Source organism: Schistocerca piceifrons, chromosome 1 (genome assembly GCF_021461385.2).
Source record: "Schistocerca piceifrons isolate TAMUIC-IGC-003096 chromosome 1, iqSchPice1.1, whole genome shotgun sequence".
In the NCBI taxonomy this organism is placed as follows: Eukaryota; Metazoa; Arthropoda; class Insecta; order Orthoptera; family Acrididae; genus Schistocerca; species Schistocerca piceifrons.
The window spans coordinates 402,494,233-402,520,807 of record NC_060138.1 but is presented as its reverse complement, the minus strand read 5'-3'; the positions used below and the strand labels follow the sequence as shown (position 1 = coordinate 402,520,807).

The following is a 26,575-nucleotide window of genomic DNA, read 5'->3' as shown; positions in this document are numbered from 1 at the left end:
CAGTTGCCTGCGATACTATTTCTTCGAGTCGAAGCCGCACCTGGTCTACGCTTACATAGTATGGAAGGAGGAAAACAGTCTCTTGGGAAGGGATTAATCGTACTTTTATCCGTTTTTTAAATATATTTATTTTGCGGTTTAGGATGTTATGGTATACAGTCTTGCAACAACGATCTTGTAGTTATTAATTCCTGCATCCGACACGACGCTCCCGCTCAGCATTTTTTGTTACTGAGAGGTCTAGTGTGTTATCGCAACCATTAACAATTCGCGTGGGTTCACGAACTAATTGCTCAAAAAGTTTTCAGAGATATCATTTAGCATAGTTTTCGACGACCTTTTATGCCTAACACTCAATTTAAACATTTATTTTCACCGACATATCGAAGATGGCCAATTATAAGTGTATAAGTCAGGTAACTATGCGAAATGATGCTCAGTTTTTCTTTGAACCTTTCACCAACCACATCAACTGAATCACATAGCTGGTAAAAGGAATAAATTGTTATCTCCGATTGTTGAGTATAACTTCTACCCATACTAGCTCACAGCAATTACCTGCTTTAGTTTCACTATGAGGTAAACCGCTTCTAACAGCAACAAACGCGCTATGGTCAACTGAATCTAATCTGTCTTTCTGAACAACGCTAGATCCTTGGTAAAATTTCGACTGAACATATTTCCTGCTTTAGCCAGATTTCAGTGCCTATAAGGATTTCTGCTTCAGTGCTCTCTGTGAGCACTTGGAGATCGGGTTCTTTCACAATACAGCTAAGACAATTTACAGCCATGCGTAATACCGATGTTTCCTGGGTCTGCCTTAGTCCTATGTTTAACCTGCAGCATTTGAAACTTAACCTTTATTTGTACTTTTCTGAAACCTCTAACCTCAAAAATAGCCCAGTCGACTCCATGCAGCCTCTGGCAGCAGTATAGGTGCATTGTGTAAGTAATCGACATCTGATCTATTAAGCGGATTCTGACCCCTTGCAAGATTCGCTCTCGGTACGACGCCACCATGAATGTTTCTCAGTTTAGTCACGAGTCCGTTGAAAGTGGTATAGGTGACGTACATAATAACTGGTCAAGGCTTCTGCCGAGACTGCGCTAATTAAGCTAGATCTTCTCTGGATTGTCTTAATGAAGCAACGCGTAGGATTTCCTCCTACCCGTTTCCTGTGGGCGTCTAGTTGGTGTTGTCCCGCAAAGCAGCTCTCGTAACGCATTGGATTCTGCAGAGGAAGCTATCAGGGGACCTGTTATTATAAGTCGATGTTCTGACAGCTACCTTACATGAAATCATTCTCTGGATGTCATTACGATGCATTAAAACAGATACACTTAAATCGCCTGAAACGCTTCATTTCAAAAACTAAATGAAATCAGCGGATGGTAAAACCAACTGTCACAAAAGAGCGGCCTCTGAGTACGTGCTATCGCCGACTGGCGAGACAGGCGCACAGCCGAAATCTCTCGAAGCTTCGTAAAACTTCGTAGTTATTGGTACATCACTGGTAGCTTAACAACATTCAGCTGTCATCTGTCTACTGATTTAACTGGTTTACTGCATAATGGTATTGTTGTATTAAAGCTCTAATGATCTGTAGGCTCCTTGTAGAATTTGCTGCGCCAAAAATGAACTTTGATGATTAATATGTAATAAAGAAAATTTTCAGTTTCGCACTGGAAGTCTTGTAGTTCCGTTAAGTACTATCATTGAGCATCATTTCGCGCACGTGTACCCATTCCAATGAATCACTACTGCACCATATGGTTCATTTATCACCAATGCTTACACGAGAACCAGCTTCTCACTTGGTGCTAATATACTCTACCAGCTGCAGGGTCTCAGTAAAATGTAAAATTTAGAAGAAAAGTGCTGTCCAAAACAAAGCGAACCTCAAAACCTTTCCACCACATGACACAACAGATATGGTCGCAGAACCATATGTGCCACTGATTCAGTCCCTCCGCATGGCTCTATATCAAAAGTCCGCAGTCGGTCCTTTCAACGATGCCAGAGACGGTGAGTTCCGCTTTTCATCTCGTAAGCAAGACTAGCAGCAATCATCACTTCAGATAGCCACCGGAAACCAGAGAGCATCTGTTTCTAACAAAACGACGCACGTCATTAGTACTGACATGAGCCACCAGTTGCATTTGGTTGCACCCTGTGCTCTTCATGGCATACAAAAGTGGATTCGTTCCACTGTAAGTAGGCTGTTTAGATTTTTATATTAGTAACGCCACGTAGCTCTCTATATGAAAATCACTGACTGTGCTGTGTGAAGTCCGTGGCTGGTTTGCATTGTTGGAATATTTGCTATTGTAGTGTTGGGCAGTTGGAGGAGATGTGGGAAGAGAGACGGCAGAGTTTTGAGAGCGGACGATCTGGACGTGTGTCCGTCAGAAAAACGAAATTTGTAAGACTGGATGTCATGGACTGATATATATATTATGACTTTTGAGCACTATTAAGGTAAATACATTGTTTGTTCTCTATCAAAGTCTTTCATTTGCTAACTATGCCTATCAGTAGTTAGTCCGCCCCCCGGTAGCTGAGTGGTCGGAGATTTTCTGCGATCAGGGACTGGGTGTTGTGTTGCCTAATCATCATCATTTCATCCCCATCTACGCGCAAGTCGCCGAAGTGGCGTCAGATCGAAAGACTTGCACCAGGCGAGGGGTCTACCCGACGGGAGGCCCTCGTCACACGCCATTATTATTATTATTATTAGTAGTAGTAGTAGTAGTAGTAGTAGTAGTTAGTGCCTTCAGTAGTTAGAATCTTTTATTTAGCTGTTAGTATTGGCGCTCGCTTTATTGCAGTAGTTCGAGTAACGAAGATTTTTGTGAGGTAAGTGATTCATGAAAGGTATAGATTATTGTTAGTCAGGGCCATTCTTTTGTAGGAATTATTGAAAGTCAGACTGCGTTGCGCTAAAAATATTGCGTGTCAGTTTAGTGTTGATAAGAATAAGTAAACAGAGAAATGTCTGAGTACGTTCAGTTCTGCTCAGCTGTTTAAAAATCAAACAACGTAAGGGGTTTACCAGCACAGTAATTCACAAATTTTTCTAAGGGGAGGTTTCATCACATCTGGAACGAAACCTTCCGGTAAGCACACAGAGTGCACACCCGTTTTCTTCCCTTCTTGACTGCATTATCCCTAAGGGGCTCCATCATGTTCCTAACATTGGGGCTGCCAACTACCAACAATCCCACCCTCTGCGAATGTCCGGATCTCGCAGGTCGAAAAACTTCTGCAAACGAGTGCAGGCATCTTTGGATCTTTATCAGCCACAGATAGCACATGAAATCTGTCTGTCTGAGGAGGCCTATAGGTCAGTCCCCTGGAAAGTCCTTTGCTGCCTGGCAAACCTTGAAACGACCCACCACTCGACCGCAGGTGAAGGTCAACTGCAGTGTGGGTAGTAACTGAGCCGAACAGAGCTCAGAACCGATGGGGAGGGCGGGCGGGGGGGTACACAAGAGGGACGTGCTGGACGTCCCTTGGATCGCCAAGTTCGGCCCCACTAGTAGTTCCCATTAAGAGTAAATTGCAAAAGCACACAGACAATGCTAAATGACGAACTCACTTCTGCATAGAAGCTCGTAATACAACGCACAGACAAACGGCTAACATTCGTAGGAGGTTGACACCTGACTGAGTTGTCTACGGTAGCCGATGGCCTGTTCAAAACAAAATACAGCTCTGCTACAGACGGTTTAAAACTGCACTCACAGTTACTAAAATGCGAACCTGTAACTCGCAAATACAACTACTCGCAAAAAATTTAACTTTGAACTACAAAAGCACCCTGGAAAAACTAAAGAAATAACTCGCTTTTACTTAGAAGCTCATAATAATTATAATGCGCAAACAATAGATATATGCTCCTGGTGATGTTCAAACAAGGGTTCACCCAGGACGTATGTTTCTTGGTGCCTAAACAGAGTTATTTGATAAAATAGAAGTGTGGCTAGTCTAAAGCAAAAAATTTATTTTCTGATTGTGTTGGACGCAGTGGGCGCTATGTCAGGAACATGTAACTCCATACAGATAATGCGAAAGGAATTGTTCCCTTCTAGCAGTAGCAGGTTATTGGTTCCACGAAGGGTACCATGTGGTTGGAGAAAATCACAGGTTATTACAGTTTTCAAGAAATGTCATCGGGCGGATGTTCATACTTAAGGGCCTACCGCATCGGACCAAAAAGTTCCGAAGCTGGATTAACAGAGAACCGTTAATATAGTGGTTGTTATTGCTCGTGAGTCAACGTGTGCGAAACAAACTTTGTACACACTTTTTTCTTCAAAACTTTATGGAGAATGCCGTGAACACTTGATTTAGAGATGTTGCTCCATTGCGATTTTTGACACAAAGCCGTTGGCAAACTATGGTCGCACGTCCTCTGTATAACAATGCCTGCTCACAACTGATTGGTCGAATGCACATCTGTTGTTTATAGTTGTTAGTTAAAACTGCTGGAACTTTTGGAAGGTCGGAGTATATCGCCAAGGGTAAGCTGCTGCAGAATTATGGAATACTTTTTTGTCACATGTCCACCAGTTCATTTATACAAGATGTAAGTGGTAAAAGTGCGGATCGTTTTATGTGTGGTATCTTAATGTGTACAGACATTAGCTTGTTGGTTGTGTTCCCCCTACGTCGAGCAATCTTCTCACAAACACGTCACAAACTGCACGACCGTCACTGCACCAGTAAATGGACTGCACCTGTCAGTACAGACCTGCTGCTCAGGGCAGAATAAGCATTAATGTCTTCCTATTGCCACATTTAGTTGGGGGTACTACCCAACCTAAAAACACATGACTTGTAATAGTTATAGCTACTACTCTGCAGATGACGTTAATACTGATGTAATTCTGTTTAGTACACCGTCCTCAGTCAGTAATAGAAACATGAACATTTTTACGCGCTGTACCCTGTATATTCTCATGAGGTATTCCCGAAATTACTTTCACATCTTTTGATTTTATCCAATTAAAAACGACATGTAGAGTTCTCTATGCTAGTAACTCCTGGATCCACTCCAAATCGGGTGCGATATTTGAGAATTTCGCATTTTGTTCACAAAGTGACAGTGTGGAACTCTGTCGAATACTTCGGAAAGTCAAGGAGCGCAGCACCTTCCTAGGATCCGTTGTTTCATGCGCTCTCTGCGTTTACAAGATCTCTATTAGCAGAAACCATGCTGATTTCTACAGAGAGCTTTTTCATTTTTCAAAAGGACCTTTTCAAACTCTAGAAACACTAAAACCACGTTGCTAGACTCGTCCTTTGGTAGGATATCTGTGAAGGGCACGATCTGCATTTCGTGTTCTGGATATTGTACATTCTACATTTCGACTCCACGGGTCCCCGAAGGAAACCTATGCTAGTCCATACTACAGCAGGTGGATCATTATTTTTGAACTATGCATAGTTCTGGAATCCTGCAACAAAACTAATAAGTGATGCAAAACTCTTGTTGTGTGAATCATCTCTGGCTCAAATGGCTCTGAGCACTATGGGACTCAACATCTGAGGTCATCAGTCCCCTAGAACTTAGAACTACTTAAACCTAACTAACCTAAGGACATCACACACATCCATGCCCGAGGCAGGAATCGAACCTGCGACCGTAGCAGTAGGGCGGTTCCAAATTGAAGCGCCTAGAACCGCTCGGCCACCGCGGCCGGCAGAATCATCTCTGCTGCGCTTTTTTATTTGTTTTAACGTGCGTTCCCTGTACTCTTTACCGATCTCTGAACATCGGTCCGTGAATAAGGAATCTCCGATAAATTATGTCGGGGAATTAAGAGAATTTGCTTGCAATTTTCTTATTGAACTTGGCAAGTTTTCTGTTAAAGTTAATCCATGGTGCTCCTGATACGTCTCTGAAAATCGCTGCATCAAGATTCCTTACCGCCTCTTCTCTGCTTCCTCCCGCCTTATCCTCGTCACCTTGTCAAGTTACTGGTGTTGGTCTAATGAAACCACTATGGTGGGAAGAATACACATAAGAAGATTACAAGCTACTTCAAGGGTTTACTGCTGAAAAGAAAAAAACCTGCGTCATTCATGGAACCATTTCGCTCGTAAACAAGCCACGAGAAAAATTCCATGTATCGAAAAAAGTTCAGTTCCTTCACCCATTGCTCTTTCTGTCTGTGTCTTCTTTTGTCACGGATTCCCGTTTCGGTATTGTCACTTTCAGCGCGTCGCTGGAGGTGTCCAGCGACGTGACGACTGATGGGCGGGTAAAGACGCTGTTCGTAGGGCCACGAGTGCACGCAGCGGCCGCTATCGAGTAGCCAGTCAATCAATAAATCGGCTGCTGCCGCTGCTGCTGCTGCCAGGAATGGTTCACATTACGACGGAGAGCGCAGAGGCGCGCCACACCGCGCCGGAAGGGTCCAAACCGCGGGGTGCGCTGGCGCTGCCGCTGTCACACATGGGACACAACACGGCGCGGTCTTCCGGACACGTCGAGGAAAGTCGGACACGCTCTCCGCCATTTCTTTCCTCCTGGAGGATCGATTTTACTTCTTTTTCTGCTGACTTCAGTGGCATTTCTTACACTACTGGCCGTTAAAATTGCTACACCACGAAGATGACGTGCTACAGACGCGAAAATTAACCGACAGGCAGCAGATGCTGTGATACGCAAATTCTTAGCTTTTCAGAGCATTCACACAAGGCTGGCGCCGGTGGCGACACCTAGAACGTGCTGACATGAGGAAAGTTTCCAACCGATTTCTCATTCATAAACAGCAGTTGACCGGCGTTGCCTGGTGAAACGTTGTTTGATGCCTCGTGTAAGGAAGAGAAATGCGTACCATCACGTTTCCTAATTTGATAAAGGTCGGATTGTAGCCTATCGGGATTGCGGTTTATCGTATCGTGACATTGCTGCTCGCGTTGGTCGAGATCCAATGACTGTTAGCAGAATATGGAATCGGTTGGTTCAGAAGGGTAATACGGAACGCCGTGCTGGATCCCAACGGCCTCGTACCACTAGCAGTCGAGATGACATTCATCTTATCCGCATGGCTGTAACGGATCGTGCACCCACGTCTCGCTCCCTGAGTCAACATATGGGGACGTTTGCAAGACAACAACCAGCTGCACGAACCGTTCTACGACGTTTGCAGCAGCATGGACTATCAGCTCGGAGACCATGGTTGCGGTTACCCTTGATGCTGCATCGCAGACAGGAGCGCTTGCGATGGTGTACTCAACGACGAACCTGTGTGCACGAATGGCAAAACGTCAATTTTTCGGATGAATCCAGTTTATGTTTACAGTATCATGATGGTCGCATCCGTGTTTGGCGACATCGCGGTGAACGCACATTGGAAGCGTGTATTCGTCAACGCCATACTGGCGTATAACCCGGCGTGATGGTATGGGGTGCCATTGGTTACACGTCTCGGTCACCTCTTATTCGTACTGACGGCACTTTGAATAGTGGACGTTACATTTCAGATGTGTTACGACACGTGGCTCTACCCTTCATTCGATCCCTGCGAAACTCTACATTTCAGGAGGATAATGCACGATCGCATGTTGCAGGTACTGTACGGGCCTTTCTGGGTACAGAAAATATTCGATTGCTGTCCTGGCCAGCACACTCTCCAGATCTCTCACCAATTGAAAACGTCTGGTCAATGGTGGCCACAATACGCCAGTGACTAGTCTTGATGAACTGTGGTATCGTGTTGAAGCTGCATGGCCAGCTGTACCCGTACACGCCATCCAAGCTCTGTTTGTCTCAATGCACAGGCGTATCAAGGCCGTTATTACGGCCAGAGGTGGTTGTTCTGGGTACTGATTTCTCAGGATCTATGCACCCAAATTGCGTGAAAATGTAATCACATGTCAGTTCTAGTATAATATATTTGTCCAATGAATACCCGTTTGGCCGGCCGTGGTGGCCGTGCGGTTCTAGGCGCTGCAGTCCGGAAGCGCGGGACTGCTACGGTCGCAGGTTCGAATCCTGCCTCGGGCATGGATGTGTGTGATGTCCTTAGGTTAGTTAGGTTTAAGTAGTTCTAAGTTCTAGGGGACTGATGACCTAAGATGTTAAGTCCCATAGTGCTAAGAGAGCACACCGGTCGTCGTACACTATTGAACATTGAGCTCCGCAGCAGACCACCCCTACGTGTTCACATCATCAGTTACGACTGTAGTGGTCTCTGGAACATCGAGATTCGACCATCGGTCAATTGAAACGTGTCGGATCTTCTAGTGAATCACGTTTTTGCACGACTAGGTCGTTGGACATCTCCGTAAACGCCGTCATCGATATGAACGGCAGCTCGAAACGTGCAGCGAGCTACGGTCGCAGGTTGGTGGGAGCAGTGTTATGCTATGTGAGACGTTCTCCTGTGGTAATAATCGGAGACACGCTGACAGCTGCGAACCACGTGCATCCCTTCACGCTTGATGACTTCTCTGTCGGTGATGCCATCTTTCAGCAGAATAATTGTCCGTGTCTCGGAACCAGAAATGTGCTACAGTGGTTTGAGAAGCATTACAGTAAACTTACGCTCATGTCTCGGCCACCAAAATCGCCTGACGTAAATGCTATGGAATTCATCTGGGTCGCTATCGGGTGCCATCACCGCGTACGCAAATCAGTGGCCCTTTTTTTACGCGAATTACGTGGCCTGTGCGTAGACACCTTATGTCACATACCTCCACAAACGTACCAACAAACTGTCGGATCCCTGATACACTGAATCAGTGACGTATTTCGTTCCAGAGACGGACAAACAAGATATTAATCAGTGCTAATAATGTTTGGCTGATTAGTGTACTTTATTATATTGCAGTCCGCAGCTCGTGGTCGTGCGGTAGCGTTCTCGCTTCCCGCGCCCGGGTTCGATTCCCGGCGGGGTCAGGGATTTTCTCTGCCTCGTGATGACTGGGTGTTGTGTGATGTCCTTAGGTTAGTTAGGGTTAAGTAGTTCTAAGTTCTAGGGGACTGATGACCATAGATGTTAAGTCCCATAGTGCTCAGAGCCATTATATTGCATTTTGAAAGTTACTGTCTTTTGCGCCTAACAGATCCACTCCAAGCCGAAGTTCGCCTAACCTCGGCTTGTGGGATTACTTTTGAAATTACGAAAGGAGTAATCGCCATGCCGCCGGTAATTTGAAAAAGATACAGATTCCGTTTTGCAGATAAATTTGACTAACTAATTGTCAGTGAAGTCGACCAAAAATTTCTCCCACGATAGCTTCAGTTATTACAATGCTTAAAGCCACTTATACTACTTATTTGAAAGTGGAATATAATTCAGGATATCTAAATAATGCACACGATTGTAATTATACTTTGCTTTGATACTATGTTTTCAACTTGAATACACTTTCACGGATCAACAAAGAACAGTAGGAAAAGCAGTTTTGTCCGAAATCGCTAGAAGAGACGTGAACCAATTTACATTGTTTCCTCACATTTATACTTTTACAAAGGAGATAATTTAAGCGCATTATGACACATTCTGCGTCATTTCTCTGATTAATTTATAGTTCTTTGCTCTATTATCTTAGGCACCCTGCGTCTTTATGAATTACGATTTATTATTCGAAAGAAAGGAAACATGAATAAAAATACGAAAAATAACTTGTATTTACAAAAGAGGCCCCACAATACGTCCGTTTTGTGGGGTCGTTTGGGTCTATGTGACAGTCGCATGGAAACAAACTCAAGAATTTACAATGTTGGATATACAGGGTGATTCAAAAAGAATACCACAACTTTAAAAATGTGTATTTAATGAAAGAAACATAATATAACCTTCTGTTATACATCATTACAAAGAGTATTTAAAAGGTTTTTTTTCACTCAAAAACAAGTTCAGAGATGTTCAATATGGCCCCCTCCAGACACACGAGCAATATCAACCCAATACTCCAACTCGTTCCACACTCTCTGTAGCATATCAGGCGTAACAGTTTGGATAGCTGCTGTTATTTCTCGTTTGAAATCATCAATGGTGGCTGGGAGAGGTGGCCGAAACACCATATCCTTAACATACCCCCATAAGAAAAAATCGCAGGGGGTAAGATCAGGGCTTCTTGGAGGCCAGTGATGTCACGGGCTGCCAAGTGGCCGATCCATCCCCTCGGGTAGTTGACGTTCAGGTAGTTACGGACAGATAAGTGCCAATGTGGTGGCGCTCCATCCTTTTTCGTAGGACTCTCCATACAGTTGATTGTGGAATTTGCAGCTCTCTGCTAGCTCTGCGAGTCGATTTTCCTGGGCTGCGAACAAATGCTTGCTGGATGCGTGCTACATTTACATCACTCGTTCTCGGCCGTCCAGAACTTTTCGCTTTGCACAAACACCCATTCTCTGTAAACTGTTTATACCAACGTTTAATACACCACCTATCAGGAGGTTTAACACCATACTTCGTTCGAAATGCACGCTGAACAACTGTCGTCGATTCACTTCTGCCGTACTCAGTAACACAAAAAGCTTTCTGTTGAGCGGTCGCCATCTTGGCATCAACTGACGCTGACGCCTAGTCAACAGCGCCTCAAGCGAACAAATGTACAACTAAATGAAACTTTATAGCTCCCTTAATTCGCCGAAAGATAGCGCTTAGCTCTGCCTTTTGTCGTTGCAGAGTTTTAAATTCCTAAAGCTGTGGTATTCTTTTTGAATCACCCTGTACTTTGATTTACTCAATTGGAGTACCGGTTCCGGCTTCACAGACATTACGAGATCTTAAAAAGAGCAACGACGCACCGGAGGGACGTTCTTAAATACACACAACCATGCGTCTTACGCGTAGTTGCTCTTTTTAAGATATCAGGTCAGCTTTAAAGTCAATATGGTAATATATTCAAACAATGCAACCGAAGTAAGTCACTAAATTTTTAAGTTTTTAATTTACAACACCTTCATCTGCATCTACGAAGCGCGGGGTAGTCGCGTGGTCTCGGGCGCCTTGCCACGGTTCGCGCGACTCCTCCCGTCGGAGGTTCGATCCCTCCCTCGGGCATGGGTGTGTGTGTTGTCCTTAGCGTAGCGTAAGTTAGTTTAAATTAGATTAAGTAGTGTGCAACCGATGATCTCAGCAGTTTGGTCCCATAGGAACTTGCTGCCACCATCACCGTCATTCACATCTACAAGGAACTCTGCAAATCACATTTAAGTGACTGGCAGAGGATTAATCGAACCACCTTCACAGTAATTCTCTATTATTCCACTCTCGAACAGCGCGCGGTAGAAACGAACACCGGTATCTTTCCGTGCGAGCTCTGATTTCCCTTACTTTATTACGATAATCGTTTCTTCCTATGTAAGTCGGCGTCAACAAAACGATTTCGCATTCGGAGCAGAAAGTTGGTGGCTGAACTTTCGTGAGAAGATCCCGCCGCAACGAGAAGCGCCTTTGTTTTGATGATGTCCACACTAAATCCTGTACCAAGTCCGTGACAGTCTCTGTTCTGGTAAGGATCCCAGATCGCGCAGCAGTACTCCAAAAGAGGATGGACAAGAGCACTGTAGGCAGTCTCTTTAGTATATCTGTTGCATCTTCTAAGATTTCTGCCAACAAAACGCAGTCTTTGGTCGCCTTCCCCACAACATTTTCTATGTTTTCTTTCCAATTTAAGTTGTCCGTAATTGTAATTCCTAGATATTTAGTTGAATTTACAGCTTTTAGATTAGACTGATTTATCGTGTAACCGAAGTTTAACGGATTCCTTTTAACATTCGTGTGCATGACCTCACACTTTTCATTATTTAGGGTCAGTTGCCAACAACCTGAGACGGCTGCTCAGGTTGTCTCCTACATCGTTTATATAGATTAGGAACAGCGGAGAGCCTGTAACATTACCTTGGGGAACGCCACAAATCACTTCTGCTTTACTCTGTGACTTTCCATACACTAGTACGACCTGTGACTTCTCTGAGAGGAAATCACGAATATAGTCGCATAACTGTGAGGATATTCCATAAATATGTAATCTGATTACAAGCTGCTTGCGAGGTACAGTATCAAAAGCCTTCTGGAAATCTAGAAATACGGAATCAATATGAGATCCCTTGTCAACAGCACTCAGCACTTCGTATGTGTAAAGACAGGTAGCAGTTCAGCTGTTTATATCATCAGGTGAATTGATTCAGACAAACCAACAATACCGAAATATCGAGAATCTTTTAGGTTTATCGCTTTAGTTAGAGAATGCTTTTCGTGGATGAGAGATAAGTTCCAAAATATTTCTTCTTAATATTCCAACAAAAGTGTTCTGCAGTCAATCAATCAATCAATGTCGTGTGACTAGGGCCTCCCGTCGGGTAGACCGTTCGCCGGGTGCAAGTCTTTCGATTTGACGCCACTTCGGCGACTTTCGCGTCGATGGGGATGAAACGATGACGATTAGCACAACACAACACCCAGACCCTGAGCGGAGAAAATCTCCGACCCAGCCGGGAATCGACCCCGGGCCCTTAGGATTGACATTCCGTCGCGCTGACCACTCAGCTTCCGGGGGCGGACATTCTGCAGTCAAAGTGATGAACTTAAGACATTCTCGATATTTTGCTTTCGTGGGCTTTCCGGAACAAAGCACTGAGCACAATACCGGAGCTACTACCTGATGATGGAGCAGCGTCTGCGAAACACTCCGCAAATAAAAACCTTAAAAGATTTAATCTTTAATTACGTTGAGTTTTTATCCGAATTTTAAACATACAATCACGTATACAGTCTGCTAAAACTGTTTATGTCTAAGCCAAGATATTCTGAGATCTCCCAGATTTCTGTTGTTTCGAAACGATCATGATTGCTGTATTTCTTAAGTATTTTCTATTTCCATACAAAATTCCCTTTGTTTTCGACAGTCTGAAACGGCCATCTTCATGTCACTGTGCAGCACAGTAGAACCAACGCAGCGAGTTCCAGACGACCACTTGAGACTAACGAAGCAGGTATTTTGGAATCAAAGATGACCGCGTATGGACATAAAAATTAGTTTCGAAGATCAAAATGCAATGGAGTCTGCGAACACTTAGGTTTATTTCATGATTCACTTACCTGCAACGTTCCACAAAGACGTCCATGAGAGTGTAACAAATAACACATAGCGTAGGTCGCCTGTGTTTAACGTCGATATCTTTAATACTGCTTGCAAGCGGGAAATAATGTTCTCATTGCATTGCACAAATGAGAGCAGTAAGAGTAAACTGTGCATTGTCTCAAGATATTTATTGTAAATTATAACTTACGTTTAAAAAGAATGCCCATAATCACAATACAATACATTTTGATTAGTTTTGAGTTATGGCCCTAAGACATTAGTAGGAGACAGAGGAAAACAGATAAACGGCTCAATGACAGAGTACAATTGAAGACGCAATTTTAAGCGCAATTAAAATGAAATGGATGAGGACATATATAGCTTTGCAGACGGGTATTAATTGGACCAAGGAGGATCGTTGCTGGATCCCGAGAGATGAGAAAAGGTACACACGACGTAATGGAAGATGAGCATATAGTATTAGAAAATGGGCTGAAGCAGTATTTGTGCTATTCAGGATAAGGCTTTCGGAGGCAGAAAATGCGACAGGGTGGGAAAGGGGTGGAGGGGGGGACGTTCAGAGCGGTTCAGCCGCCTTTAGATGTGACGCACTCTATGGTTACTGTGCGATCTTATCCGAAGAAACGCGATGTCTGCTCATTATAAGGTTCTGTTTTTGTTTTCTTGAGATTTTTACTGTTTTCAGTCGTTTGCTTTACCAAAGTTTCGTTGTATCCTTTATTTGAAAATTTCCCTTCACTTGCATAGCTGTTTCGTTCAGTTAGAGATATTTTTACTTTTGTTTTCTTCATAATGCAACATTTTTTGCTGTTTACATAAGCATCTTTCTTAAATAACTTCCCTATGTCTGGAAGGGTCGTTCATGCCTCTTTGTTTCGCAACAAAACAGACTGCTCTTTGTGCTGTCTGAGTAATTCTGCAATTACAATTGAGTTTGGCTGCCATGTAATGGCAAGTGCAAACAATGAGCGTATGCAACAGAATTCTTACGAATCATAAAAGATTTCGTAAAGATCTACTAATATCCACTGGGGAACTTCATTTTATTGGCTTTACATCTGTACATTAACATGGGCAATACAATGCTGATACTGAAGTAATGTACTGGCAGAGCGTGTAGCGAATAACAAGTCTGCCGGAAGTGTTCTAGTAAGGCTTCTTAACTAGACAGTATCTGACCATCGATATTGGCTCGCGAAGAAGTAATTTTTACTTTCCAAGGCTAGTCGTTAGTAGTACTCTGCTTGTCAGTAGGAATGGGCACATTACTATGGGATTTCTCCTCTTCCCGCTGCGTATGAAGCTTGTGTTTTGTCAGATCAGACGTCTCAGTTACCTGCAATCAAATTTATCGACATTTTCACGAAAGAACATAGCCCTTTAATACCAAATCCAAGACAGTGACAGTTGTCTGTTGCACCAAAAATGTTTCCAGATGAAATTACTAATTGATTTTCACATGGAAAAAAGGTAATAAAAAGGTGTAGACATGAAGCAGTTAATCAGTCAATAAATCCACATAAGAGCAATGAACATGAAAATGGAAGGCTGATTCATAGTAATTTACTCGACTCAATTCCGCCTAGGTCCTTCGACTTATGTAACACATGAAAGTTTTTACCATTATTTCCAAGTGAAATTATTTAATTGTTTAGGAGGGCGGTTTCTCGCTCACTTATGAATAGAAGGGCAGGCGTAGACGGTAAAGTAAATTAGTCAACATGTCTCACCTTTACACACACGCTGTAGTTCATATTAAGTCAAAATTGCTGTTCTTTCCGAGTGCAGTAACGAGCTATATTCCATAGAGGGATATGACTATTTTTTGTGTGTCCAGTGCAGGTTGAGGCGCACTGACAACATTAAGAAATCAGAAGATTCGAAATAAATGTTTTGGAATTATTGCGCTTTTAGCAGGTTGACCAGTAGTTGATGGTCAGAGCCAAAGGTGGGGGCAGCTGCAGTCGTTGGAGCAAAAAATAATTATGATCGTCGCAAACCGAAATAGCATATTGCCCTGCCAGATAGACAGAGCTGTCAGCTCATTACCAGCTTGCAGAAAGCCATACCCAGATTCATTCGTCGTAAAGTTTATTTCACCGGTCTCCACTGTTCTGTTTGCAAATGAAAACTCCAAGCGGTGCACGGTCCTAAAAGCTTCCAGCAGCGTTTTTACCCATCAAACCGCGATGCTTCTTCTCATAATAAAACCAATGTTAAAAACCAACAAAATCTGAATATAGAAAGAATTCCGTTATATCGTGAACTTACCTACCTGCCAGTACAATAATATGTACAAATGTCATACAAACCGAGCTGTTTCTGCTAACTACTTGATAGATAGTAGATACAAGTGGTGGACAAAAATATGGAAATTTAGAGGGAAATACAAGCTTGAACATTAACGCACATGCTAGTCAAGCTCAAGGCGAGCCAGCGCGTTGCGCTGTTGTATTTGACGGCGAACGACAGGTGTGCAACTTCCTCAGCACGCTGCAAGTGTCAGTCATGGTAAGGACAGAGTTCTGTATAGTTGTCAGTGGACAATATCGGAGCAAAGTGACTTCGAATGTGGGATAATTGTTGGACTTCCTACGGTGGGTGCTTCCGTAACCAAGGTGGCCGAAGTGTTTGATGTTTCACGGAGTACCATATCGGAGATCTATACCACATACGGGGAAAGTGAAAAACATCATCCACTAAGTCACCACGCAGAGGACAGTGTATGTTGAGTGATCGTGACAGAATGTCATTGAAGAGGATTGTGACGAAAGGTAAGGAACGAAAGCTGAAAAACTCGAGAACCGAACTTCTTTCTCGCGAAGCCTGTCAGCATCAAAATAACACGAAGGGAAGAACACCGTAAGCTGGGAACTTCAAGGAAAGCTGGAATTTCAAAACCACTCAACAGTGATGCAAATGCCCCTAGCAGGAAAACGCCATGCCGAAGCCATAATACTGCACTGTGGGAGATTGTGACCATTTTGGCTGATCAGTTCCATCCCATGACACAATGTTTGTTCCCCAGTGGCGATGCTGTGTTGGAAGACGACAGGGCCCCTGTTCACACAGCTCGCATCGCCCACGACTTACTTTGTTAGCGAGGATGAATTGTCGTGTCTTCTCTGGCTACCAAAGTCACCGGACCTCAGTATTATTGAGTCATTGTGGTCTGCTTTGCAGAGAAGCGTGAGTGATCACTATCCAATTCAATGATCGTTGCCTGAACTTACAACTAGTTTGGAGGAAGAATAATATTGCCTTGAAAATCGTACAGGACCTTTATTTATCCAATCCGAGACGACTGGAAGTTGTTTTGAATGCCAGCGGGTTTCCTACATCTTATTTCGCGTGATAATGTGTTCTGTTTTTGCTGTTTTCATATTTTTCTCCACCCACTGTGTCTGTTATAAATTGGTAGTATTACACACATCAAAAAAAGCTTTGCATCACCTCGGTTCCGAGAGTTCCGGAACCTGTACAGAAAATTGGAACAGAGATGAACATAAACATCATTTCCGCCCTTTTTATTGCTCGTGAAAACCACACATTGCATGTTCTACCACCATACAGCCAGACCTTCAGGGCTGGTGGTCCAGATCGCTGTACACATCGATCCTCTAATACCCAGTAGCACGTCATTTTGCATTGATGCATGCCTGCATTCGTCGTGGCATACTATGCACAAGTTCATCAAGGCACTGTTGGTCCAGAGTGTCCCACTCCTCAACGGCGATTCGGCGTAGATCCCTCAGAGTGGTTGGTGGGTCACGTTGTCCATAAACAGCCCTTTTCAATCTGTCCTAGGCATCTTCGATAGGGTTCATGTCTGGAGAACATGATAGCCACACTAGTCGAGCGATGTCGTTGTCATGAAGGAAGTCATTCACAAAATGTGCACGATGGGGGTGCCATTTGTCGTCCATGAAGACGAATACCTCGCCAATATGCTGCCGATATGGTTGCGCTATCGGTCGGAGGATGGCATTCATGTATCGCACAGCCGTTACGGCGCCTTCCATGACCACCAGCGGCGTACTTCGGCCCCACATAATGCCACCCCAAAACATCAGGGAACCTCCACCTGGTTGCACTCGCTGAACAGTGTGTCCAAGGCGTTCAGCCTGACCGGGTCGCCTCCAAACACGTCTCCGACGATTGTCTGATTAAAGGCATATGCGACACTCATCAGTGAAGAGAATGCGATGGCAATCCTGGGCGGTCTATTCGGCATGTTGTTGGGCCCGTCTGTACCGCAATGCATGGTGTCGTGGTTGCAAAGATGGACCTCGCCATGGACTTCGGGAATGAAGTTGCTCATCATGCAGCCTATTGCGCACAGTTTGACTCGGAACATGACGTCCTGTGGCTGCACGAATAGCATTATTCAACATGGTGGCGTTGCTGTCAGGGTTCCTCCGAGCCGTAATCCGTAGGTAGCGCTCATCCACTGCAGTAGTAGCCCTAGGGCGGCCTGAGCGAGGCTCGTCATCGACAGTCCCTGTCTCTCTGTATCTCCTCCATGTCCAATCAACATCCCTTTGGTTCACTCCGAGACGCCTGGACATTCCCCTGGTTGAGAGCTCTTCTTGGCACAAAGTAATAATGCGGTCGCGATCAAACCGCGGTAATGACCGTCTAGGCATGATTGTACTACAGACAACACGAGCCGTGTACCTCCTTCCTGGTGGAATGACTGGAGCTGATCGGCTGTCGGACGCCCTCCGTCTAATAGGCGTTGCTCATGCATGGTTGTTTACATCTTTGGGCAGGTTTACTGACATCTCCGAACAGTCAAAGGGACTGTGTCTGTGATACAGTATCCACAGTCAACGTCTATCTTCAGGAGTTCTTGGAACCTGGGTGATGCAAAACTTTTTATGTGTGTAGTAAAATAGCAAAGTTTTTCAACAAATATGTGCTTTGTTTTTTAATCAATCGTGCTTAATTTACCCCTCCCACTCCTTTCCCTCGATACTACCTCAGGTTCTGAGTGCGCTCTTGCCAGAGCTGTACACATTCCGCTTTTAATCTGTCCACGCTTGCCTGTTAGCCAGGCAAGCCAGCTGCGCACGTTATCAGCAGAACGGGTAGGCTGCTTTACTCCCATCCAAACCAAGCTATGCCCAATCCAAGCAGGTTAGGGAGTCTTGCTTGCCTACCCATCTTCCTATTGTGTAACGCTACGTAGCAGTTTATTCTGCGCGCTTTCATTGTAGTGTTGTTAGTAGAGTTCTGAAGTTGATGAAAATACCCGAGAATCGCTAGACTAGGCTCACTGTCATATATATCCAGTTTAGGTCATTGTAGGCCAGATTTTCCTTGTCCTTTTTTTCCTTTTCGGCGTATTTCGGGCTCATTTATTTATTTAGATATGAACGGTTTTCTCTGCAACTCCACCCTCTTTCGACTAGTACTGGCTATTCTCAATTCAAACCATCGTCAGATCACCTCTAATACATGGTTTCTGTGGTGATGAGAACCATCTCTGAAAATCGAGATACTTTGCACCTAAGAACCTGAAGATGTCTATTATACCGCAACGCCGACTGTAGTAAGGTTTTAGAAGTACAGTTTATGTAATCTTAGTGTGTTCCAACGAAATATGAGCCCAGATACCCCAATTTTAATTACTGTTTCCAGAATTTGTATTGAGGGTTTGCTGATTTTATTCTAAGTCACCAATGTAGATTATTCTAAATTCCCTAAATTGCCGAAATGTATTTTAGCAAACACGAAGTTCGTTTTTCATATTATGTTGATCTAAAAGTACACGTCTGAAACAAGAAACTTTTCTTTCATACTAAGCTTTCTTCGCTCTACGTTGCATACCACCAGAATGTAGTTTTTAATATCCACTGAGGCACATTTTTTCTTGTTTCAATCAATCTTTGCCCTAAATTTAGAAGCCCGTGTACTGCTAAAAAGCCTCAAGCACACATTTCCACTCAGTTATCAGCCACTCAGTCTTTGTCCTCTTTCAAAATGTTTATGGAGTGAGGAAACGGCTGGTTAAATTTTCAGACATTTCATAACATCCCCGAGGTTCTGAAATAAGTGTTTAGTAACTTATCAGACAATTTGCATTGCCGGACACCTACCAATTTGTATGAAGCTGTCAAATATACACGCGACAACTTTTCCGCTGCTGGACTTGGGCTCTGTTTCATAACTGATATATGTTCCCCAATTCTTAATTTCTCCTCAGTCTCCTTTATGTTTGATTTGTTCATTTTGATGCTCCCACCGTTATGATAAATGAGCTGCAGTTAAACTACCTATGCAAACATATACTTGACTATCCACATTGGATCGACAGCACGACCTGTTGTCAGGTGCAGCAGGCTGGATGGGTCCCGTGAAGCTTGTCAGGCTAGCTGGCCTGCGTTAACCACTGTGCTTCAGTACACATGTACTCTTGTGTCTGGGCTGCTTTAATGGCAGCGGCCGACATAGGTGCAGGCAGGCTGAACGAGAATTTGTACACATCTGGCTCTTGCCGAGAGGGGTGTCACAAGCCATGCGTATAGCAGACCCCTGATAGTAGGCATCCCAAACTACTGCCGTGCACTGTTGTAGAAGTAGCAGTAGGCGACACCACAGTAAAGTCACAAGCATTCTGTCGAGCACGAGGTCATAACATTCTGACAGAAACACGCCACTAACAGCCATAAAGGCATGGTCGTTGAGGTTCTGAAAGACGTCCTTAGTAACGCGTCCTTCGTTACGCATTGTTAGACGTAGCCGTCCATAATATTCATGGACGATCCCTCGTCCTGCATGATCAATAACTAGAATTTGTCACTTGTTGTTTAATTACGCCAATTCATTTTGCCATTGACTTTTACGAATGGTAACTATCCCGCCGATGCCATAATAGTACTAAAATAAATACATTGTATTACAAGTAAATAAGACAATGCTTTCCAGAGTTCTCCCTTACGTAAATGTTTTTTTTTCTTTCGCTGCAACAAATAACTCCATAGAGCATTTTCATGGCAACAAGTAACTCTACAATTGTACTGTCGAGACAAGAATTACCAACCATAATGCTACCATAACAAAAGGATTAGTAAATCCAAAAAGTATCAAAACTTACAGTTTTCATGTTTGGATCAACAGACTACCTCTAGCATCCGATCTGCAAAACAAAATGACAACATTTTGCTCATAATTACAAGACTTATGGCAGTAGATTAACTTAATTGTCTGTCGTGATCTGGTTCAACGTAAGGGGAATGAAAAATGGTGGTGGGTCATCTTCGTAAATAACAAAATTCCAAGAAAGTTGAGTTATTTGCGGTAATAGGAAATGCGACGAAACAGAAATATTAATGTGTGCATCTGTGGGAAGAACTAGCCAAACGCCATCAACTCATTTGTCCCAGGATTGTACCACCTTCCCAGTACCCTCGCCATAGAAGGCAGCAGCAGCAGCAACACGAACACTCAGTTCACGGACAGAGAAAATTCCCAACTCGGCCGGGAACCGAAGCTGGGAACCCGTGATTCAGAGGCAGCAACGCTAGTCACCAGACGACGAGCTGCGGCCCTGCAGAGTGCGGCCGAGAATTGTCATCCGCACGACATTGTGTTACGTGGGCTGCATGACATCAGGAGAAATCTCTCACTTGGCCCTCATACTTTGCAGGAGACACTATTTAGCTAGGCATCTTTACGTGTTCACTGTGCGGTCAGAGCTGAAACGAGCAACGTGTCGCGATCGACAGACATTCTAGAGGCACTGCCCAATACATCTGTGGCAAGCTTTATCGGATTTTCACTGTGGTTTCCGTTTCGCCTCTGACCGGACCTTATTTTCCGAATAGCTCTCGTATCTTCCATGGCGTCGCAGAATGTTATGCTCCTACGTCAAATTAAACAGAAAATCGAAACTTTCCGACCAGTCACAAGTGAATTACTCTGATAAAGAAACAGATGTGACTTTCTTTTTGTTACCTAAATGACATTAATGTTGCACTGAGTAATTATGCTTTCAAACGCTAATGCTATTGCTTGGGTGCGTATTCAATATACCTCGTTGCCGAGAATATTCGAAACCTAGCATATCAGTTTTGGAAAGAAACAGAATTTCAAATGTGTATATCTTTGGTGGGTGAATATGCTCAACATTTTCTCCATCTTGATTAGGCTACGGAAAAGTTTCGTTTTACTTCGAATCTCCCCAACGTAACGTCCGTGTTCGCACTTAATGATGTTTTTACTTCTTCTTCTTTTTCTTCTTCTTCTTCTTCCGTCATGCATTACGCTTTCCCTCAGCCTGTTGTAGCTACACCTGGCCCTTCCATCGTTTTGGAGTTCTCCGAATGCATCTTTTACTTTCCGGAGTATATCGCCAAAAATGTAGCGGTAATCTTGATTTGTTCATTCGTAACAGATGGGATATCCATTTTTGCCGGTATTCGTCAACCTTACTGTTTATATCGAAAATATTTAATTACTTCTTGATATCTGTATTACTTTTGTAGTCTAGCTTGGTGTATCCTGCTATGTACCTGAGGAATTTCATTTCGTTGGCTTGTAATCTTATTTTATCTTTCTTTTTCATTACCCAAGATTCACTTCTATATAGTAACATTGGTACTGACATGACTTTATAAAATTTTAGATATGTTTCTATTCTTACTTTACGTTCGAGGGCTCTTCTGATAGTGTCACTTCAGCAGTTACATTTCTCTATTTTATGTTTTTGATCTATGTCTCCCATGTACGTCAGCATGGTTCTTACAAATTTGAATCTATCTACTTGCTCTATAATCTTGTTGTCTGTAATTATTCTTGTCTTACTGGACTTTTTCCACAGAGAGCCATGGCTTTTGTTTTTTGTATTGATATTGACGTGTTATATATCTGGCATGTTTGGTATAGTCCGTAGGCAGATCTCTGCAGTCCATCTTCGTTATTAGAAATTAACACTTGGTCATCTGCGAATAACAGAGTCATAATGTAATATTTTTGGTTGAAGTTATATGCATAGTTCTTCAGTTTCATTCTCCATTGCCGTATAATGCCGTCAATGTATATATTAAAAATCAGAGGAGAGAGGCTGCAACCTTGTCGAACCCCTAAATTAATAACTTTGGTGTTTCATCATTATTCCCAATTATTTGGATTCTTGTATTAGCATATACCTTTTGAACTTGCTGTACAATATGTATTGGTATACCTCTTCTTATTTAAATTTCCCACAATAGCTGTCTATTTACTTTATCAAAAGCCTTTACATGTTGTTGTTGTTGTGGTCCTCAGTCCTGAGACTGGTTTGATGTAACTCTCTATGCTACTCTATCCTGTGCAAGCTTCTTCATCTCCCAGTACCTACTGCAACCTACATCCTTCTGAATCTGCTTAGTGTATTCATCTCTTGGTCTCCCTCTACGATTTTTACCCTCCGCGCTGCCCTCCAATACTAAATCGGTGATCCCTCGATGTCTCAGAACATGTCCTACCAACCGATCCCTTCTTCTAGTCAAGTTGTGCCACAAACTCCTCTTCTCCCCAATTCTATTCAATACCTCCTCATTAGTTATGTGATCTACCCATCTAATCTTCAGCATTCATTTGTAGCACCAAATTTCGAAAGCTTCTATTCTCTTCTTGTCCAAACTATTTATTGTCCATGTTTCACTTCCATACATGGCTACACTCTACAAATACTTTCAGAAACGACTTCCTACCATTTAAATCTATACTCGATGTTAACAAATTTTTCTTCTTCACAAACGCTTTCCTTGCCAATGCCAGTCTACATTTTATATCCTCTCTACTTCGACCATCATCAGTTATTTTGCTCCCCCAAATAGCAAAATTCCTTTACTACTTTAAGTGTCTCATTTCCTAATCTAATTCCCTCAGCATCGCCCGACTTAGTTCGACTACATTCCATTATCCTCGTTTTGCTTTTGTTGATGTTCACCTTATACCCTACTTTCAAGACACTGTCCATTCCGTTCAGCTGCTCTTCCAAGTCCTTTGCTGTCTCTGACAGAATTATAATGTCATCGGCGAACCTCAAAGTTTTTATTTCTTCTCCATGGATTTTAATACCTACTCCGAACTTTTCTTTTGTTTCCTTTATTGTATGCTCAATATATAGATTGAATAACATCGGGGATAGGCTACAACCCTGTCTCATTCCCTTCCCAACCACTGCTTCCCTTGCATGTCCCTCCACTCTTATAACTGCCATCTGCTTTCTGTACAAATTGTAAATAGTCTTTCGCTCTCTGTATTTTAGCCCTGCAACCTTTAGAATTTGAAAGAGAGTATTCCAATCAACATTGTCAAAAGCTTTCTCTAAGTCTACAAATGCTAGAAACGTAGGTTTGCCTTTCCTTAATTTTTCTTCCAAGATAAGTCGTAGTGTCAGTATTGCCTCACGTGTTCCAACATTTCTACGGAATCCAAACTGATCTTCCCCGAGGTCGGCTCCTATCAGTTTTTCCATTCGTCTGTAAAGAATTCGCGTTAGTATTTTGCAGCTGTGACTTATTAAACAGATAGTTCGGTAATTTTCACATCTGTCAACACCTGCTTTCATTGGGATTGGAATTATTATATTCTTCTTGAAGTCTGAGGGTATTTCGCCTGTCTCATACATCTTGCTCACCAGATGGTAGAGTTTTGTGAGGACTGGCTCTCCCAAAGCTGTCAGTAGTTCTAATGCAATGTTGTCTACTCCCGGGGCCTTGTTTCGACACAGGTCTTTCACTGCTCTGTCAAACTCTTCACGCAGTCTCATATCTCCCATTTCATCTTCATCTACATCCTCTTCCATTTCCATAACATTGTCCTCAAGAGCATCGCCCTTATATACTTATTTACTCCTTCCACCTTTCTGCTCAAATGGCTCTGAGCACTATGGGACTTAACTTCTGTGGTCATTAGTCCCCGAGAACTTAGAACTACTTAAACCTAACTAAGGACATCACACACATCCATGCCCGAAGCAGGATTCGAACCTGCGACCGTAGCGGTCACGCGGTTCCAGACTGAAGCGCCTTTAACCGCACGGCCACATCGGCCGGCCACCTTTCTGCTCTCCCTTCTTTGCTTAGAACTAGGTTTCCATCAAAGCTCTTCAGATTCGTGCAAGTGGTTCTCTTTTCTCCAAAGGTCTCTTTAATTTTCCTGTAGGCAGTATCTATCTTACCCCTAGTGAGATAAGCCTCTACATCCTTACATTTGTCCTCTAGCCATCCATGCTTAGCCATTTTGCACTTCCTGTCGATATCATTTTTGAGACGTTTGTATTCCTTTTTGCCTGCTTCATTTACTGCATTTTTATATTTTCTCCTTTCATCAATTAAATTCAATATTTCTTCTGTTACTCAAGGGTTTCTACAGCCCTCGTCTTTGTACCTATTTGATCCTCTGCTGTCTTCACTATTTCATCCCTCAAAGCTACCCATTCTTCTTCTGCCCCTGGAAATGTCTTACAATTTAAAACCTGGTTCCTAAATCTCTGTCTTATCATTATATAATCTATCTGATACCTTTTAGTATCTCCGGGGTTCTTCCATGTACACAACCTTCTTTCATGATTCTTGAACCAAGTGTTAGCTATTATTAAGTTATGCTCTGCGCAAAATTCTACCAGACTGCTTCCTCTTTCATTTCTTAGCCCCAATCCATATTCACCTACTATGTTTCCTTCTCTCCCTTTTCCTACTCTCGAATTCCAGTCACCCATGACTATTTAATTTTCGTCTCCCTTCACTACCTGAATAATTTCTTTTATATCATCATACATTTCATCAATTTCTTCGTCATCTGCAGAGCTAGTTGCATATAAACTTGTACTACTGTAGTAGGCGTGGGCTTCGTGTCTATCTTGGCCACAATAATGCGTTCACTATTCGGTTTGTAGTAGCTTACCCGTGCTCCTATTTTTTTATTCATTATTAAACCTACTCCTGCATTAACCCTATTTGATTTTGTATTTATAGCCCTGTATTCACCTGACCAAAAGTCTTGTTCCTCCTGCCACCGAACTTCACTAATTCCCACTATATTCAACTTTAACCCATCCATTTCCCTTTTTAAATTTTCTAACCTACCTGCCCGATTAAGTGATCTGACACTCCACGCTCCGATCCGTAGAACGCCAGTATTCTTTCTCCTGATAACGACGTCCTCTTGAGTAGTCCCCGCCCGGAGGTCCGAATGGGGGACTATTATACCTCTGGAATATTTTACCCAAGAGGACGCCATCTTCATTTAATCATACAATAAAGCAGCATGTTCTCGTGAAAAATTACGGCTGTAGTTTCCACTTGCTTTCAGCCGTTCGCAGAACCAGAACAGCAAGGCCATTTTGGTTAGTGTTACAAGGCCAGATCAGTCAATCATCCAGACTGTTGCCACTGCAACTACTGAAACGGCTGCTGCCCCTCTTCAGAAATCACACGTTTGTCTGGCCTCTCAACAGATACCCCTCCGTTGTGGTTGCACCTACGGTACGGATATCTGTATCGTTGAGGCACGCAAGCCTCCCCACCAACGGCAAGGTCCGCGGTTCATGGGGGGAGCCTTTACATAATCGACGAAAAGGATGCGTGTTTCTTTGAATTCCTTACGTTTTTACAGTAGTACAAGTTTATATGCCAACTAGCTCTGCAGATGACGAAGAAATTGAAGAAATGTATGATGAAATAAAAGAAATTATTCAGATTGTGAAGGGAGACGAAAATTTAATAGTCATGGGTGACTGGAATTCGAGTGTAGGAAAAGGGAGAGAAGGAAACATAGTAGGTGAATATGGATTGGGGGACAGAAATGAAAGAGGAAGCCGCCTGGTAGAATTTTGCACAGAGCACAACATAATCATAACTAACACTTGGTTCAAGAATCATGAAAGAAGGTTGTATACATGGAAGAACCCTGGAGATACTAAAAGGTATCAGATAGATTATATAATGGTAAGACAGAGATTTAGGAACCAGGTTTTAAATTGTAAGACATTTCCAGGGGCAGATGTGGACTCTGACCACAATCTATTGGTTATGACCTGTAGATTAAAACTGAAGAAACTGCAAAAAGGTGGGAATTTAAGGAGATGGGACCTGGATAAACTAAAAGAACCGGAGGTTGTACAGAGATTCAGGGAGAGCATAACGGAGCAATTGACAGGAATGGGGGAAATAAATACAGTAGAAGAAGAATGGGTAGCTTTGAGGGATGAAGTAGTGAAGGCAGCAGAGGATCAAGTAGGTAAAAAGACGAGGGCTAGTAGAAATCCTTGGGTAACAGAAGAAATAGTGAATTTAATTGATGAAAGGAGAAAATATAAAAATGCAGTAAGTGAAACAGGCAAAAAGGAATACAAACGTCTCAAAAATGAGATCGACAGGAAGTGCAAAATGGCTAAGCAGGGATGGCTAGAGGACAAATGTAAGGATGTAGAGGCCTATCTCACTAGGGGTAAGATAGATACCGCCTACAGGAAAATTAAAGAGACCTTTGGAGATAAGAGAACGACTT

At 43.1% G+C, this 26,575-nt stretch overlaps 1 protein-coding gene across 1 annotated transcript in view; it reads left to right on the top strand.

Annotated features, from left to right (window-relative positions):
• LOC124729666 (synaptotagmin-14) overlaps positions 1–26,575 on the top strand; it is a 609,333-nt gene that overhangs the window by 227,383 nt on the left and 355,375 nt on the right. The gene's annotated exons all lie outside the window — the stretch shown is intronic.